The following is a 20,067-nucleotide window of genomic DNA, read 5'->3' as shown; positions in this document are numbered from 1 at the left end:
GACCAATGAGCCACTGTTAGATGTGTGCATCCTGATGGGCTCAAGATCAGCAGGAAATACTACAGGAGAACCTCTTCAGGCAAGAAGAGAGGCTTCTGAATTTACTTCCCCAAGAAATAAAAACCCAATCCCCTTGCAAGGAAGAGTCGTTTCACAGTCAAGATTTGCACCAGTGAAGTGAGGTAGGAGAGGTGAAATATAGAAAAAGTTTTAAGTTCTTTTCAGGCAAATAATACTGCAGCTGGGCTCTGCACAGCCCAGCATAATGCCAAGACCCAAGCCAAACCTCTAAGCATTCTTTGCATCCATTAGCATTCATTCAGTCTTACTCCTGCCACACGCTTACTGAGCTATAAGAAGTCAAGCCCTGTACCATGATCTTTCAGGCTAGTGTGTGTGCCGGGGCTGTCTGAAAAGTGTAACACAGCATAACCGGAAAAGTTAACTTGGTCTCCGAGACACAAAGAAAAGAATAACTCTGGTTCTGCCTCAGCTGCTCTCACACAGTTGTCCCTTCCTATCCAGGAAGGCAGATTTCTTCGGCTGAGCACACTTGACAGAGTTGCCAGCCATAGCGACCATGCAGACGACTTGTTTGGTGACATATTCTTGCCATCACCTGCAGAAATGCCCTGTTTCCCCAGCAGCACCTGCAGGATTTGACTGGAGCTGACAGCAGACTGTAACATCTAATGGACTCGTGCAGAGCGCATGAACGCCTAAGGACTTCTGTCATGTGTCAGTGCCATTTATGTTAAGAGATCCATTAGGAGTGCAATGATCTAAAGAAAGGTCAGCTGTCACAACTAATGCCAGAAGTGTCACCTTTGCTTAAAACGATTTTGCACCAAACTCCCTAGCTAACTAGATGGCCCTGATATCCTTGTCTTGAAGCCAAAGACATGTCACCTTAGGTTGGCACACATGTAAGGACATCACTTGCTGTTGCAACACAGACACTGAGCTTTTTTTGGATGGTTCTTATCGAAGTCCAATGGTCCTGTCACCTTCCCTGACACTTCTGTGAAGTGCTTGGACTTCGTTGATCTTACACTGGAGCTGGGCGTTACGAGAACTCTGCAGCTGAAACTGCAAAGCGGCACAGGAGATGTTTTGCGAATTTCTAGAGAGAAGAAATGAAATCTATTTCTCTTGCTCCCATTGCTAAGTCTCCCATAAGAAACAATAATTCTGCCCACACTCAGGCCAGAGAAACAGGATGCAATAAGCATAGCAAATTAAATCAGAAATAATCACAAAATTGTTAGCTGAGTTACAGCATGGAAAACAGGATTAGAGGCAAGGCAGAATCACCACGGTGGAATTACCGTTCTGGTGGATGAGCTCGCATGCAGAAGGTAATCCGATTCAGCCTGAAGCTTGCTTCTCTAGAACTGCGACTCCAATGAAAGATGTTCAGGGGTCTGGAAAGCACTAATGCAGAATTGATTCATTCTTCGCTGACAGAGTCAACGTGTTAATGACAACGCGTGACTACAGTGTCAAACTTGCAGGGTCAAATTCTAACTTAACCACTACCAGTGCAAAAAATTCATCACAAAATTCACTATGACTTGAGCATTAACTGTTCTATTCTTTTATATTATGCATGCTATAAAAGAGTTAATGTTCCATAGTCACCATGCAATTACCCACTATTCTAGAATCTTGGTATTTTTGAGTACCTGACATGTACCAAAATAATTAGCTTCAGGAGAGGTGAAGTTGTTTGTGCCTAGTTAGTGTTGTTTTTGGATTATTTGGGCTGCAACATTTGCATAATTGCTAGTGTTGCTCATCTATTTGAGTAATAGTGCAATGAAGACTTCAATAAACTACTTTAAATCACAATAACAGATTGCTAAATAGCCAGAAAATACTGACGTGTCATTTTTATATTTTCAGTCCTTTGAACTAATTCTGTAAATTATAAAAATAAATTCAAGATCTGGGTGCCTTGTCAAAACAAAATGTGCCTGTATCAAATTGCACTGTTTTGTGATAAGGATCGAGTATGGCTTAATCTTGTCAAAGCAGGTTTATGGTGCACTCCAGACAAGTAACCTTAACACACTTGAAAAAGAGATGGCATTAATATGATCATCACCCAAGTGCTGGCTGAATGACACCAGAACTCTGATTTTCTGCATGGCACATGACAAAAGGGGGAAAAAGGAGAAAAGAAAGGGGGAAAACAAACAAAAACCGTAAGGAAAAAAAGGCTGATTTTCAGGCACAAAGGACAGGAGTTGTACCAAAACTGAAGGCCTGATTGGAACAGGGGTACAGAAACTAAAGTTAATGGAGGGAGTGTGCCTGCACATAAAAAAAAACGTTCAATACAACTTCTCTTATTTTGTGAATATTTAACTAACATCAAAATAGAAAGTGAATAACCATATTTTCCCTGGAACTAATAGGCTCAGGTGCAAGAAAAGAAATTCAAAACAATTTTATTCCTAAAGAAATAACTATTTTGACTGGAAATTTTCTACCTTATGCTCAAAACTGTGCAAGTAGAAAGTATGTTCTCACAAAGCTAGACAGCCTGGTAAAGCCGTATTGCTCATTTCTGTTAAGCTTCAGTACAGAAATTTCATTGTTTTGAGACAGTGTCAGCATGTCAAAGGGAACGCAAAAACATCCCTCAAACCTAAGGAAAATAAACATGCAGGTAGAAGGCTTTGTGATTCTCAATTCCTGGCCATTTCCCTACCACCGGTGTAGAAAAAGGGGGGGGGGGGGGGGGGGGAGATATCTTGATACATTTACGTAGTCACTTTGACTCTCCACTGATCTCGTTCAATATCAATCTCCTGTATACATGTGGTTCTTCCTCATCAAAAAAATTATAGTGCAGCTGCTCAAAAGTGGTGGTATTTGATGATTTTTGCTACTGACAATATGTATTTCATGAAACAGAACAAAAAATTCAACAAAGTTTGCCAATTCTTATTGAATTCTGTCATGCTTTTTCAAAAGGCAAATTTCAGTGGCAGAAATCAATGCTTCTGAAGGTGCCTCATTAAGGACTTGAAAACGTACACTTCTATTCATAAATGATCTGGAAAAAGAGATGAATAGTGAAAAGATAAAATTTACAGGCAATACAAAATCATTCAGGATAATCAAATCTAAAGCAGTCCACGAATTATTGCATAAGGAACTTTCAACACTAAGCAACTGGATGATAAAATGGCAGATGAAATCCATTTTTGATAAAGGAAAACATTACAGGATGGGAAAAATAACTACATGTGCACATTGTTAGCATTTATATTAGCTATTGGCATTCAGGGTAGGGATGACTAGAGCCTTTGGTTAGTTCTCAGGAAAACTTAGAGCAATCCTCAACATAATCAAAACGGCTAGAGAAATATCAAGGTAGACTCATTGCACCAACACTATTTACACTACAAGCACGCTGTGTGGAGATGATGACAGTAAAACTAGAAAAAATACTGAGAAGGGCAAAGGGATAACTGAAATATGGAGCCACTCCCACATGAGAAACACAATTCTTCAGGCTGGAAAAGCAGTGAACACACAAAGCGTATCCAGACACACCCATCAGAGGAGGAGAACAGAGCCTCTGTGTATTCATTGTTTTTCTGAGTGCAGGAGCAATGGGGCACCCAAGTAACTCACCATGCAACAGATTTAGAACTGAGAAGAAGAAAGGTTTCCTCTCAGCATGATGCCATTGTGAAACTTATCTAATGGACCTTGGTGAGGCACAAGAGGACAAAGTTTTCAAACGGGTTCCATTGGAAAGGAAAGGTCTAGCAGGACCAATAAAACAGCGATCCAAAAGCACCAAGCTTAGGCCTTAGGCAGCAGAAGACAGGAAGAGAAGGATCACTCTATATATGCCCCACAGTCCATTAAGCTCCTCTCCTTAGCCACTGTTTTTGTTACTCTCTGCACTGCTAGAGAGAGGACCTACGGCCACATGGACCCATCCCTCCAGGTATGGTCAACATCACAGAATGAGAGAAACCTCAAAACGTGTCAGGAAATTGGAAAGAAGAAACCTGCTGGTGGTCTGTAGTTCAAAGTCATCAAGATGCCTGTTTTGAACTGAGTGGAAGGTGCTTGTGCTTGACATTTTTGAAATAAACCCATCATTTTTCCATTTATCCCAAACCACGTTTTACTGGGAGTGGTGGGACAGGAGCAGTTTGTCTTTTCAGCTCTTCAGAGATATACATTCAAATATGTTTGAGATAACTGGAAGTGGAAAACCAAATTTCATTCTTGATTGATTTTTTCAGTAGATGGAAATGCTCATTTAATTGTTTTTTAGTATTTGACCTTTCTATTTCATTTGGTTAATCTTTGTGATGATGAAATAGCAATTCATGATATTCACACAGGGTAACTGTTGAAAGCTAGAGCATGAATACTGATTTTTCTGCAACGTTATGCTGCTATGGACACCCTAGGAATGAAATCAGTTTGAAAAACAGCCTCAGCTTTTGATGCTTCTGAGAGACTGATTAAATTTGTTGTTTTTTTTTTTGTAGTCCATGATTAGTCGGGGGAGGGGAGTGTCTGTACAGGACAGCTATGGAAATCCATCTTTTGGACCATGCCAGAGCCGCTGAAGCTGAACACAAGAAGGAAAACCCATGAAACAAAAAATTTCCATGACAAATATTTCAAATCAACTCTTTCAAGTTATATGAAGATTATTAACTCTCCCGACTGTATGACAATTCAACGTACAACCTCGTGGGACAGGGCATGAAGGGCAAAACACATTCTCTCTTCGTAACGATGGGGCTGCAGATGGGTCCCCCCTTACCTTTCCTGCCTTCTTCTGACACTGTTTTTGCCTGGTATCATGTTGACTTCACACATGTGGCCAAACAATTTAAGAAATACATTTCACATGCTTGCCTTAAACTCTTCAGATAAAATGTCAGTGCTACCAATCCAAATTACTTGAAAAACTCATGTTTTTCATTTGTATATCCTGGCTGATCACTAACAAATGCTATTCTCTGGCAGTATAGAAACCATACATACTGTGACTTCTTATGAGCTCAACATTAATAATTAAATTATTCTGACTTTCAAAAAAGCTTATCACATGCACAAACACACAGAAAAAATATAGTTGTTGGTCTTTGCCTGCTGCTGGAATTTCCAAGTCATTCAGAACACCCCTCAAAGACGAAGGACATGTCCTACTTTGAACCAGGGAAGACTTCAACCTGAGAAGTGGCAAATATCTTGCTTCACATAAAAAAAAAAAATCTCCCACTCCATAATAAGAAGCAGTTGACAGGAATCATGTGTACTAAAACAGACACAGCTTCCAAAAACTAATTTGCAACAGATGCAGATTTTCATAAAGATCCTCCATTTGACAGGCATCATTGCTGCTCGACAATCTGCTATTAGTAGGCAGTTACACAGCACTGACAGGAGCCATCCTCCCAGCTGGCTGTGTGGGTCTGCACGTCCCTGATGTGACCCTGGTTTGTCCCCTGGTCCAACGATGGGACTTCATGACTGTAAGCTTTAGAGACTTTAAACAAATTTGGTCAATGTTACCAGCCTGAAAAGGCAAAAACACCAGCTACTCCAGCCTGGTTTGGACTGAGAGTTTCCTAACTGGTTATCTGACAGCTTCTCGTACCCACAGTGATGGAATTTTAAGTCCTAGAGATCTTGTGCCCCCCCCACCTTTTTTTTTTTTTTTTTAATTTTTCCTGCAGCCTTTTTTTTTTTTTTTAAAAAAAATCAGCATGATTTAAGAGGAAACAATGCTCTCTGCTGCGTCTGCCCACAGAGAGGACAAAAACCAGGTTGGATTTGTTTGGCACTTTAACTATCCCTTTATGCAAAAGGTCAAAAATGCTGCAAAAACATCAGTCATCTGAGCTAACCCTCAGATCCACCTTACTAGGCTGAACAGTCACTTCTGTTTCACAGGAGAAAACAGGGACATGAAACAGAGATAGGTAGAAAAAGACAGAAAAGAGTGGTCGCATGTAAAACCGAGCCAGTTAGTACTCTTTTGTCTGCACTTGATCACCACAGTCCTTCCTACCTTCTGTATCTACTGTACCAGAAACTCTTAATGAAGATTTTAAATATAAAATAATAATAAAATCCTGCTGTCTTCTCATGCTTTCTCTCTGCCCTGTTGCCTTCTATATGCATCCCCTCTCACCACCACAGTTATTTCATCAATCCTGATCTGTCTGCCTAGTGCACATAATTTTGTTTTCAGGATGCATTCTTATCAGAGGCTCACATGTATAGAAGACAAACTGATAGATGCAGTGCCTTTTAAAAACCAACCCCCTCACACATCTTCAAAAGCCCAAGATAGCAAAACACAAAAAAAAAGAGTACAAAAAGAATTAAAAAAACACTCTAAAATGTTTGACTCATCTGCTCATTTTAATTGAATGGCCTGTATCTTCAGGCAATTTCATTATTTCCCCAGGAGCAAGGAAGCTAAATGAAAGACAAACGTTGTTAACCTCTGACCAAGAAAATCAATAATTTTCAATAAAATTTAAGCTAATTTGTTTCCAAAAGATCTCACAAACATCTTGGCTCTAGTATCATGTACTCTGGAGCTAATCAGATATGGGATATTATATTTTTCCAGAACATTTTTTCCAACTTAGACACGAAGCCTTCAATTTTACTTAAAACTACAGGAACCCTTGCACATATATGAAAGGTAGTTACTCTCACAATCATGGATGGTATGAGCAAACTATCCAACTTGCCCTGTACTCATAGCTACTCTAGAGTGACAGCGCAAACATTTCAAAGAGCGCTGCTCTTATTTTTAGTTCTGCTTAGGGTCATCGATTCTTCTTCAACCGCAGAATTGATTTCTACAAGTTCATGTTACACACTTTATCTTGCTGAATTCTGCAACCACTGAATGCAAAAGTACATTCCTGATTTAAAAAAAAAAAAGAGCCAACCTTTCCAACACAACACTGGAAAAAGCTGAACATGGGCTTGTTTCCGTGGCTGCACAAAAAGCAAAGGGTAAAACAAACGCTTAATATTTATTCTAGTTCACATTCTGCCCAGAGAACAGCAGAAACTGTGGCAGTCTGCTAATGAAGTGCTTAAGCTATCAGATTCCTCCAAGTGCCAGGGAGAGGATATTTGTATAGATCCCTGCGATACAACGAGAGAAAATCCATTCCCTACCTTAGTGGAGCATAAAATACATACATTTCAAAACAGAACTTGGTGTTCTGCAGAAAGAACAAATATAACATTGCTGAAGCGTGGCAAATACTGATAGGAAAAACAGATCAGTGAAGAGTAAAATCAAGCAGATCCCCCAAATATAATAGACAAATCCCCACTGGAATTCTACCAATGTTAAGGGAACAAAATCAGCTTACAGCAGAGCCATCACCATTAATACAAGAATTGATCTTTCTAATTCCTGGGCAAGGTTGGACACTGGATTATAAGGCTTCAGAAACAACATTTCCGAAGGAAAATAACAGCAATAGGAACATCTCCAGGTCACTGGGGAGCAAGACCCTCCAATAGCTCTCTTTGAGAAGGGAAATTTTCTCAGGCAAGTCAAGAGAAGAGGGAATCACAGTAAATAATAAATAAATACAAAATAAAGGCTCACTGGACATACTATCAGATCTCAATGAACACATGGTACATGCACATAGCCAATCTAGGAGAGTGAATGAGTATCTACAATCCAGCCCCAAGGTTTGCATGTGTAGTCTAACTTTTGACCACTTTCAGATGAAACCAGTGAGAAAAGGGATCGATGGTCAGCTTCCTTTCTGACTTTGCATTCAGACTGGAATTCCAAAAGGCATCACACGGGATAGCTCCACATCACACCATGATAAACAGAGCCACAGCAAACCCAAAGCAATGCTTTCTCTGGGCATAATAAAATCTTTGCAAAGGGACTGAAGATATTAAAGCAGCAGATAGAAAATTCAGTTTCAAAGGACAAAAAAAAAAAAAGGAAATGTAAGCATTTAGGTTTTTCTTCTCTGTGACCCAGAAGTCCCTCCACTGGAAGAAAGACCAGTCCTTCTTGAGCACTTCAGCCTTGGCTGCTCTGCGCTCAACGGTGGGCACTGAATGTGATGACACAGTAAGGCCAACTCCTTGCCACAGAAACCAGTCTGCAACGCCCTAGTTCATTACTCACAAGGCAGTCTTTAATGCATAACTGCTTTATCTCCACTGTATTTCTTCTGTTTTAGAAGTCCCTCACCTAACTTACACTCTTGTTTAAGTGAGGCACTTCCTCAGGTTAATCAGCCCAGTAAGAATATTTCTTCTGCTGACTTTGAAAACCTTGGTGGAAGAAAAACAAATAAATTAAATGAAAGGTCAGGGAAAGTTGCAGGCACCTCGCAGCAAATTCCTCCAAACACAGCTGAACATTTTGCAGAACCTTAATGAGAAACAATCAGCTCACTACTCTGACAGCTCAGTTTAAGGAGTAAAACACTGACTACCGTGTAGCTCGGTAATGTAGACAGCAAAAGCTACATGATGAGATCCTGCTTTTGGTGACTCAGCACAAGAGAGTGGGGAAAGTGCACAGCTTGCAGAACAGCAGGGAAACCACACCCCAGCTCAACTTTCTAAAAGTCATAGAGGAAGCTGACAAGAGAACCATTTTCTCACTGTTTTCAGATGAAAGTGGGCAAAGAAGTCTGACTGCACATGCCAGAAATTATGATGAAGGGGATCCTGCATGGACAGATCACTGGTCTTCCATGGCAAAGAGTTTGCTGCCTAAGAAAGCAACAAACTCTCAAAATTAAAATTAAATACAGTCATCCACTGTTCCACATTAGGTAAGAAAAATCAAAATACATTAGACTTTGGATTTAGATTAAACAAAATTTGTCTACTATTAGACAGAAAATAAATCAAAGAAAAGTTCAGTAGGATTTGCCATCAATAATCTCTCTTCCATAAGTAAAAAGAAAAGGATTTTTTTTACTCAAGAAAAGGAGAAGAAAACTTATCAAAAATAAACTATACAGGAAAAAAAATGGATTTGGATTTCACACTCCTTTTCTGGAAGAGCACAGCACACAGAGTGACTCTAACAACAACAGGTTCTCGCTTCTTTCCAGATAACCATGAGTACTGGTAATTGAATTCCAGCTTCACACTAATTTTTTGTCTTAGAGGCTTCCCATTTCAAACTGGAATGAAGACTCTCTTAGTACCAGACAGTGCAACATATTGAATACCCCCATCAAGTCAAATCAAACCAAATGACCTCACATCATTTTCCCAAATGCTTGTGGATGTTTTCATCACACTGCCCCCAATAGGAATTTTACTGCAAGATTCATAACAACTAAAATCTTTGGCAGTGGAACAGTGATTGCATATCAATTATTCTACAAATATTATCCACAAATGTTCCATATTACAGGAAGCACTTTGCTTATGCTGTGGTTGAGAAACTCCTGCAATATCAAATAATTTTCTCCACTGACAGCTGTATCTGCTGCTTAGCAGAAAACAGCTTTCGATCTGGAAAGTAGAAGTACTTGTCTATCTGATCGCTGTAAATCAAGCAGATCGTTAATTTTTCTTCCAAAAGTTTTGCTCAAGGCACCCTATGGGCAAAGTGAACGGTTGAGAAGTCAGTCTAGGGATTATAGCTGGAACACTATTGTTTAAATTTCCGGAATCTACATTCAGTTGTACACCAAATAGTACAAAGGTAAGCTTAATACATTAATGTTTGTAAAACCATTTCACATGCTATATCCATCTAGGCACTAGTGTTGTTACACTCAGTTTTGGAGAACTGAGTTCAAACCATTATGCTGAGCAGCAATAAAAACAATCGTGTTGGTTTAGTCTGATCTAGCACAGTGAGTGTTTCAGTGTGCATAACCAGCAATTAGCAATAATTTTGGAGCCTTCTTTATCTGAGATCCAATGTCACATGCTCTCATGAGACTCTTTTTCAAAGGCGGTATCATCCGCTTGCTTATAAAATCTCAAATTGAGCTTGTACCCTGCACATACATATACACACACTAACATTGATCATCTAGTTATAAACCCCCTGCTGAAAGTATTTGTAAAAAAAATTGCAAAAAAGTTGTACAATCTAAAACAATGACAAGAAAACTGTCTTGCTCTAATAGGCACCACAAGTCAGACTTCATTCAGAAACTCAGATGAAGTTTCAAAGTACCAATCATCCAATAAGCAAAGAATTTTTTTCTTTTACTTATAAAGTCGCACCCATTTTGTAATAATTTGAACCCACTAAAAGTCATTTTTTCTGGCTCCTTAGGCAAGCTGATATATTTCTCATAAGGACTGCAATCACACCTGCATAAGCAGCGCCAGCAGAGACACCCAAAGGGCTCGGCAGAGATGCTGCACGAGCTCAAACCTGGCCAACCACACCGCATCCCATAGGCACCGTGAGCTTATTCAGACCTTTTTTTTCCTACACTGCTGTGCAAATTTAAATTGGAGCTTCCAGAACCAGATTTACCAGCACAAAACCTTTAACAAACCAACTGTTCCCAAGAGCGCTCAACATGATCTAAGGCCTCCGAAGACAGATTCTGCCCTCAGTTTTATACACAGGGACTAGGGGTGCTGAATCTTGCAAAGCTGAATTTGGACAGAGAAACAATGGAGAGTTCCAGACACTTCCCTGCAAGGCTGGAAGTTTAAGATGTGTGAAATGAACCTTAGCTTAGCAGTATCCCAGCATGACTCTTACTGAGTTCATTAGAAACAAAACACAGCACACTCGGCTATTTCCTTAAATACTTTGAACATTTTCCAGCAAAGGAAACGGATTTCTCATCACATCCTCCGAGCTTTCAAATGCCCTATTGATATTTTTCTTGCCTTTTTTTTTTTTTTAATATTGCAGGTGACATAGGTTTCCCAAGTGCCTTAAACATTTGTTTATATTAGGAGACCTGTCAGATTTCATAGGTTCATAGCTTAAATTTATAGCAATTCCAGGTCAATTTTATTAATAGGAACCAATAATAATAATAAATGAACCAATTTGTTAGCTTCCCATGTCATCTTGGAAAACTGGCTGTTTGAGTGCTGTTTGTTTTATTATTGTGACATTGGTGAAGAAGATTTGAGGATCTAAATGTGCACACGCGGATACGTAGCACAGTACAACAAAGTTGTGTGTCAGTGTCAGCATGGCTCAGTAGCGACCCTTCCAAAATTATCCTCGTTCATTTTGCATGAACCAAGCAGGTTGACGTTCATTTTCTGACACCATTCTTCCTTCACACTATCTGAATCTACCCTGCTTACGGTCAGCTTATAAGTTACAAAAAAATTGTGCATAGAAATTTGAAATTGTTTATAGGAAAAAAATAAGTTAAATTTCACCAACTTCTAAAATGCAAAAGAGCTGTTTTCTGCAACAGGGCAGTAACTCAGGAAAGCACTAAATATATGCTCAAAGTATTTTCCCTTCTGGTATAGTAATTACGGTGTTTAAGTGATTCATTCAACGGGGGTGGACATCCAATTAGAACAAAAGTGTACAAATCATGGGAGTTATTTTCAATTGAAAATAAAATCAACAAAATAGAATTTTTCCTTCTAAATTTCACATAAAAATACAAATTTATTAGTCTCGTTTAAAGTTATTGAAGACTATCAAAAGAACATTATTCCAGCATTGATTCAAAACCATAGGGTGCACTATCAGCATAATTAAAATGAAAGTATCTTGAACTATTTTCCTATCCTGCTTTCATATTATTGTCTAATTGTTTAGAATGTCTGTTTGTTATGGAGGCAAAGTAATTAAGCACAGCACGTTGAAACAAGGGGGATCATAAAGCTAGAGCTGGCTACATTACCAACACAGATATCAACACAGAAAAACATTAAAGAAAGGATTGGAATTGTAATTGAAAATAATTGGATGATCCACTTCATTTGGCTGACATCAGGACCATTTATGAACTTCAATGCTCTTTAGCCCTGGATGCTCCCTGCTCACCTGTGCTCTTAAAATGAATCTTTTTAAGGGAAATTCTGGAACAATGTTAAAGATCTGTTTGCATTACCATTGCCTTGTCAGAAGGCCTGAGCATTATTATTCACCTTGAATGGCAAGTGGTCTAATATTTAGGTTGCTACATACAAAAAAAAAAAGGTCAGACTAAAAGCATGAAAAATACAGAGGACTCCTCCAAAGCCCAGCACAACATGGCATCCATTGGAATCAATGTATTTCCTTTCTCATTTACTGCTAACAACAGAGATCTCCAGCAAGAACTACTCTCCTCTCCTTAGAAGAGTTAAGACAGGTCCTCACCTATCTGGAAAAAAATAATATTGTTCCATGTCTTTTTGTAACAATGAAGCTGAGACATGGATTGAAAGCAAGTTTAGGAGCTTCAACATAAACACTTTATTGCTGTCTCACAGGAACACAAGCACCTTGCATATCTCCAACTCTCAGCAAGTTGTTTGTGACTGCACAACTCTTTAATTTTGTAGGTCACAACTTGGCAAAATCAAAACTCACCACTCAGCAAAAAAACAAATTTGCGAGTCAGCGGTATGGAAACAGCCAAGTAACGACTTCCAAAATTACTGAATCGTACAGCCTCCTCAAGAGCCTAGCACTTCCTAATGATCATCTCTCAAAATTCATAGCTTAACATGGTGAGAGCCATGCTTGTTTGCCTAAAGCCCTTCACAATTCCAGGAGACTGGAGCTTCACTACTCTCAAGCTAGTGCCACCAGCCTGAGCCCTGGGAAACATGCAACTAAAATGCAAATTTAATTAACAGAATTGTGCGCGTGAGATTTAGAGGGCCACACAAGTCCCTTCTGCAATGCAAATAACTGTGCCCATAATTGGTGTTTTTTGTCAAAACATAATAAAGGGCTGGTGAGACAAGAGCAGGTGCAAACTGACTACCCTGGGATGAAATCAGGATTGTACCATCAAGTCAGAGAACGCCAGGGAAAAAGGTGAAAGAGGAGGGGACAAAAAAAAAACAAAGACAGTTTCTAAAGAAGTTTTCCCTATAGCCTGGACTTGTGCTTTATAGGGCCCACAAAAGAGCTGTTGGAGGGTTTTTTTTAGATTCACATAGCAGCTTGAGGGCTGTTGGGTGGTAAAGTTTGAAAACCAAACCTCACATAACTTGTTCTAACAGCATCAGCACACCTGCTTCTGGAAGATGCTGCTCCTGCTCCCTGCCTGGACACGTGCTGCAGAACTGGGTGCACTGGGGAGATCATTAGTGTGGGCCCTTGAGCAATTAAGTCATGGCTGCTGACCTTTCCAAAGTCAGCTGATCAATCTGCAGCACTCTCCTAAAATTGCAAGTGCTGTTTATTGCTAAATAATTTACGTAGTTTCCTAGCAAACTGTCCGCACAGTTTATGTTTATAAAATGAACTCTCCCACATGGACTCTTTTAACACACCCCTGGGATCTCTTCAAACCAACAGCCCTCTACAGTCATGCAAAGGTTAAAATAAGGTTAAGTCTGAGCATTTAAATTCAGCAGAACAGTATGCTGATTCAAATGCCCTTGCCTGAAATTATGCATCAGCCACGAGAGTGGCAGCCGTGCCTAATCGGTGTAGAAGCAGGCTGGGACCAGCAAGCGCCCCATGTTCCATCAAGCTCCATCAAGCCCCTCTCAGATCTTGCCTACCTCAAAAGGAGCTGGAGACATTCCCTTCAAGTGGTACAACATGAACTCACCACCGGCTTGGGTGGGGAAAAAAAGACATACCCTGGTCTATTCTAATGATCCTGAAGCCAGAAATAAACCACCAAAACGTTGGCTGGTGGAGAGAGGAACCATAAAGCTCCTCAGTGAGAACTTTAATGCCTTCTATAGATTTTGTTAGGAGACAGGGTTAGAGAGAGCAGGGCAGGGAGGAAACAGGAGCCGGGGGCACAAGGGAATTTGGAGCAGGGCAGCGGGCTGTAGGTCACAGCAGGAACACAACTACCCACCAGTGTTCAGAGTGCCACTGCTGCTGCCTGCACCTGGCCACAGCATGGAGCAAGATTGCAGCTCTCCACACCAGGACCACGCCACACTCGCAGCAGTGCTGCAGCAGCAGTGGGGAAGGACTGCAGCTCACAGTAATGGCTGGGTTCCTGCTCTGGGGTGAGTCTGGAGCGAGCCATTTCCATTGTGCCACTCTCTGCACATCAAGAGATATTTACCACTGACCTCAGGTTCAGTAAGCTCCAACCACTAGATCAGAGTCCAAGCAGACAAAGCAGGACACAAGGTCAGGGTTTATATCCTGTCCAACCTGTAAACTGAGCACAGCCTTGGGCAAGTCACTCAGGTCTCTCATATGTCACGAGATATACAGCCAAGCAGGTCCTCTTTCCGGAGGGAGGTGGTGGAAAAAAACAAAAGCTGAAGGTCAAGTTTAGCAGTTTCCCAAGGAGTTGCTTATTCCGACATCTTAAAGACTCACAGGCTGCTGTACTTTGCTGTTCTCCGTTTCCTCACTGAAGTGTTTCAGCCACCAGAGCCAACAGATGGGGCTGCTCCCAGCTCTGCACCTCTGTGCCCCGAGCTCAGGCCGGCTGCGAGCACCACACGAGATTCCTGCTCAGAGTGAGGTGATGCTCAACACCTCTTCCTCAGAGATAAACTCAAAAACCCACAGAAGCACTGAGCATTTCTTCAGTGTATTGGCAAAACAAGCATTTGCTTTATCAAAGCACCTGAGTGCTCACCCTGATGTTTAAGGAATAAAGCAAGAACTTTTGGAGTTTTCTAGCTAGGCTCTAATTTATTTTTTAAAAGAAAGTTTCACATTTTTGAAAGTTTCTTATTTTTGGTTGGATGGTTACAATTATTACTTAGCACTTTTTGGTGTTGTTGCTACTTTATAAACGTAAATTCTGCTGAGCTTCAGACAGATGATACATCCCCAGGCTCTGGTTCTATTATCCATTAGACACAATGCAGTTTGTTTGTTTGTGTTTTTTTTTTTCTCTCCTTACTGCTTATCCCTTATTCTCAGTCTTAAGAGGAAAGCAGATATGAATTGCTCCTTCATTTGAACTTTTTTTTGAGACAATTTTAAGAATATTTATCAGGAAAATAATTTTTTTAATACTATCATAAGAAAATTAAGCTTACTGGAATTCTCACCTCTCTTTTCATCTCAGCCAAGACATGGTTACTACAGATGGCATTGTCAAACCTCATAACATTGCATGAATACAGAAAAATCTCTTTTCCTAGGCTCTGCATATGCGTAGTGATAGCATGGGATCTTGAAATTCGTAGCAACCACTTGGGTCTTCCTATTCATCTTCAGCTGCTATGGGAATGTTCTTTATTATACATTTTTCAGTGTCTTGTCTGGTCTAGTTTTAAACGTGCCAGACACTGAACTACTGCCACATGCCCCGGGAGACCATTTCATAACACAATACATCTCGCTGTCAGAAGTTTGGCTGATAGTTGAACCAAGTTTTCTTTTATTTCATGACTTCACTCTCCCTTACACTTGCTATCTGCAAATAATTCTTTCTTCCCCAGTGATCATATTTTGTAGGGACTACCCTCTTCACCGTGATTCTTTACTCATACGCCACACTGTATGATCTTAAATTTTCTGTATAATTATTTGGGCTCATAACTATTTTGTTGCCTCTCTGCATTCTGTATCAGGAATACGTTAACCAACATGGAGTGAGATATTTAAAATTAGAGGTGTTCTCCATGTAACAGTGCCTCACTGGAGGAGTACACAAAAAAAAACCACAAAAGCAATAAGAATTCAGAATAATGGAAGATCTAAGGAATTTATTTCTCAATATAAAAAGACCATGGGCTTTAATTAGAAGACTTTGTGATCCAAAATTTCTTGGAAATATATCAGCTTGGACAAGCCCATAAGAAAGAAAGTCTGTGGTCAAATCAGACAGATTCAGCCACTCCAAAATAGCCAAAAGTTGGTTTTCCAGATCACCACTCCATTCCAATGTGCTATAAGATTTACACTACATCACTGCAGATATACCTCTAACTCCTAACAGTTTTTTGTTTGTTTTTTATCATCATTTAATATAAGTAAATGCTCCTTAATCCAAGAGGATGTAACCTAGCCCAACACACTGCCCACCCAAGGGGATAGTCAGGTTCTATTCTCTATTTGAATCAAGCAGACTTAAATGTTAAATGAGTACCATCACTAGCTGGACTCTTGGCTAATCTGGAATGAGACTTGATACACAACACACAAGTGCAAGTTAGCATCAATCAGACTGAGCACAAAACTCTGGCATCAGAGAGAGCCCCCACTGCTCGGGGCTGGCTGCAGCTGCAGTTGTGTGAATAATGGCATGGGGAGAGATTGTTCCTGAAAGAAAAGTTAATAGATTGCTACTCCGAAGAACCAGTTGTGCTGCTGTCTCCCCTGAAAGCTGTTGGAATTAACACAAAAAGATTTCAAGATATTTTTGATAACAGCATCAGCAAATTCTTCCTGAGGGCCTTTTTCTGTTAGATTCAACCACCACAGGTCATAAGTATTTCCTTAAGAGGAAGTCTGCAATTAACAAAAAAAAATTCCCAAATCCCATGTTTATTTATTGTTCATTTTTAGCTTACCAAGGTGCAGAAATGATAACATATGCCTTCAGTGACTAACTGCCACAAAAAAAAAGTAAACTCAAAACAAAGAACACTCTATAAGCCATCGTCAAATACTTTCAGATAATAAATCCTGAAAAGCCAGAAATAATTTGCATTAAATTACCGCCCCCCCCCCCCCCCCCCCCCCCCCCCAAAAAAAATCTCAACCAATAATTCAGCAACATCTACTTTGAATCTGGAGTCTTGGGCATGTTTGTAAACTTAGTGCACTTTCCAGAGAAAATACTTTTTTCTTTTAGTCTTTTCATCCTCTTGCCTTCAGTTCAGCTGATAGCCCACACCACCACAGCCACTTTAGCTACATTAGCTCACTCGTGTAATGTCACCTCCTGTTAGTAGCAGGCAGTGAAGAAAGAAAAAAAAAAAGAAAACATGACATGATGTAATACTACATGGCCTTGCTGAATGTAATGCAGGTTGTCAGAGGATTGTAGGGATAGGCTTTAAACGGAAAAAGGAAGATCTATTTGTGATGTAGTTAGTGAGGAGCAGGCCTTAAGTATCTCAAATTTATCCTGCAATATTCCCCAGGAAACCGCACTTTTCATTGACTATGTGAAATTTTCATGAGCTTCATTCTTCCCACCTTCCATATTTCTCTTTTACTCAGACCAAAATAAAACCAGTTTTTCCCTGCTATCAAACAGCTCCATGACTTTCTTACAAGGAATTCCAGTCCCTATAACCAAGGTCCAGAGTATGAGAAGTGCAAATGACACGCTTTCATCGAGTCTCCCATCTAGGGCACTCAATGCAATAACTGTCCCTGACATGAAAAGCTTGTAAGAGAGAGCCTCAGACAACACCGGATGCACCCTGCAGCAAACTGCACATCAAGAACTGAAATGAAAGCAAGCTAAGGAGCAGCTCCTCTGCTTCTTTCCACAGGATTTCTTTCACTCCAATGAGACCTCATTTGTATTAAGGTACTACGCAACAAGGAAAATGGACGAGTCTCATTGCTTCCTACTTGGGGTCATATGTCATGCAGATCACCTGCAGGAAGGGCTGTTTAATCTGCAGTGAGTAGCCACAGAAGAGAGAAAGAAGTTTTAAGAAACTGGAGACTCTTGTAAGCTAGTCAACATCTCAAAAGTTCAGCATTGGTAATTTAACGAGTAAGCTAGAACAATAGTTCTGTTAGATATTGAAGTCTCTTAATTGGGAATATACCATTACTCCTCATTTATGGTTGATTTGCAAAGAGGAATGGAAGCACCTTGGCTACTTCCCTTACTAAAACTTTGGAATCATAAAAACAACAAGCAAATTTAAGGTTCAAATTAAGATAAAAAAGGAAAAAAAGAAAAAAATGATGGAAAAAAAACATTTAGAAAAATCTTCAAATGATAGGCTTAGTCATGTATTTGCAGACCTTGTTAAAGTTTGATGTCAAATATATAAGCTACTAATGAGACTTCCCATTTGCCACTTCTGTAGAGAATATGCGGTGACTCAGCAGGCCTAAAGCACTCTGCTCTCCATGTGCAAACCCAGTGAATTAATCTGTCCATGAACAGAAGCTAGCAGTATCCAGGAGCAATTAAAACACTTACTTTCTCACTTCACTTGAGAGTACTGTATCCTTCAGCTTGAGATGCTCCCAAGTTCACAGACCAGATTCAGACTTCTGATTTTGACACCAATCCCCTGGCCCACCTGACACTTGGTTCTGATCCACAAACCTGTAAAGCAAAAATGGGAAAGCAGATTAAACAAATGCTCAGTTCTGAAACGTCTTTGAGTTGGAAAAGCATTCTGGAGAGATAACAATAATCAAATACTTTCTATTTTCATCTCCCAGATTTCACAGCCCTTAGGATGAAGGGCAAGTCGGTTTCTATGCTGTCGTCCAGGATTTCTTTTCACTGCCAAACGGATTTATATACATGTAAGAGTTTCAAGAAGTATCTCCTGCTACACAGCCTTTTAATCTGATGGTTATTTTTTACACCGTGGTCATCAGTCCATAATGACACCACTATTTTTCAGGGACAAAGCTATAACTGAGACCCATATGATGCTTGCATGTGGAAATAATACAACTTTTTATAAGTGCTCATGCAGTTGGAAGTTACATGCATGCTTTTTTTCAGAGCAAGCAAGTCAAAAGCAATTTGTCTGACTAGACATATTGATCAGACCCAAAGAGAGAAGACAGCTGGGTAACTGAGGAGTAGGGGCAGGATGTCAGTATGGGAAGAGACGTCTCCCGCTGAAAAGTAGTGATAGGTACTTTATCATCTATGGAACACAAAGTGATTAGTGGAGCAAAGGAGATGCAAAGTCATAGTCGATGGGTGTTCACCTCCCTCCCTTCTGTTTTGACTTCTGTGCAAAAGCTCCATCTTCTCACCAAACACATTCATTCGTATAACATACAAACAAACAGAAAACAGAAGTAGCTAGCAGTCCAGCTAATGACAACAGACTGACTGGTATCTACTCCACCACATCCAAACAGGATTTTAAATTAAATATTTCTCACATCTCTGATGAAGATGATAGCAATTGAAATGCTATTTTTGGGTCTTTTATATTCTCATTTCATAGCACAGTTGCATGAGACATTATCTGATAACATCAGCACCCCATCCCCACCTTTCACAAAAAAGGGGTTGTTAGGGGCTTGATGATAGAGCGGAGATCCCTGCCCTGCCTTTGCTTGCACTTGTGTGCATCTCATTCAATTTCAAGTGTTATTCCAGATCACTGGCAGTCACACCGGCGTGAGGCAGCTGCTGCCCCAGGGTTGTGTGATGCAGGTGCTTACAAGGCTTCTGTACAATGCAGGCTAGCCTGGTAAGCCCTCAGACTGCAGCATGCTGCCTACTGCAGTAGTATGAATTTTTTAAATAGTAAGCACTCTCTAATGAATGAATCAAAGTTGAACCATTCAGAAGCTTACACCCCATTATATATGTAGCAATACCCACCACCACCTCAAAGTTCACCTATAGAAGTTACAACGTGCTATGCTTTCAAATAGAGCAACAGCCATTTTGCAAGATTTAAAAAAAATCATAGATTACAATGTTTTTTATATTTTTTCTGGCAACTCCACAATTTCTGTGATAAATACCTCCACAGTGCTGAGGTTAGAACTGACTGAAATTTCTGAAGACAACTGGCGATTTTGGGTGCATGACAGGAGTCCCTGAAAGAGGGGAATGCTTTTCATAGAATGCAGTTCCCTCTTCTCTGCAATTTGAGTCTATTAAGCCAAGCAACTTGGGTCACCAATCACCCTTCAAAATCCTGGCTGTTCATCACCACAAAACACATTTCCATGAAGGAAGGAAAGGCTTTAGCATCAAAAATATGTAAATATACCCAATAAATTTGTTCCTAGGATCTGTTTTTTAAAGTCAGAAAACTAACTGTTAC

The 20,067-nt window shown here is 40.1% G+C and overlaps 1 protein-coding gene across 2 annotated transcripts in view; it reads right to left on the bottom strand.

Annotated features, from left to right (window-relative positions):
- The window catches only part of SGCD (sarcoglycan delta), a 526,559-nt gene that overhangs the window by 418,396 nt on the left and 88,096 nt on the right, over positions 1-20,067 (bottom strand). For both annotated transcript variants that reach the window (XM_083798647.1, XM_083798649.1), the window contains exon 2: positions 18,237-18,365. The gene's annotated coding sequence lies outside the window, so the exon portion shown is untranslated. The remainder of the gene's footprint in view (positions 1-18,236; positions 18,366-20,067) is intronic.

This window comes from Anser anser, assembly GCF_964211835.1.
Source record: "Anser anser genome assembly, chromosome: 14".
In the NCBI taxonomy this organism is placed as follows: domain Eukaryota; kingdom Metazoa; phylum Chordata; class Aves; order Anseriformes; family Anatidae; genus Anser; species Anser anser.
Note: the sequence above shows the minus strand (reverse complement) of the source record. Positions and strands in the feature narration are given on the sequence as shown.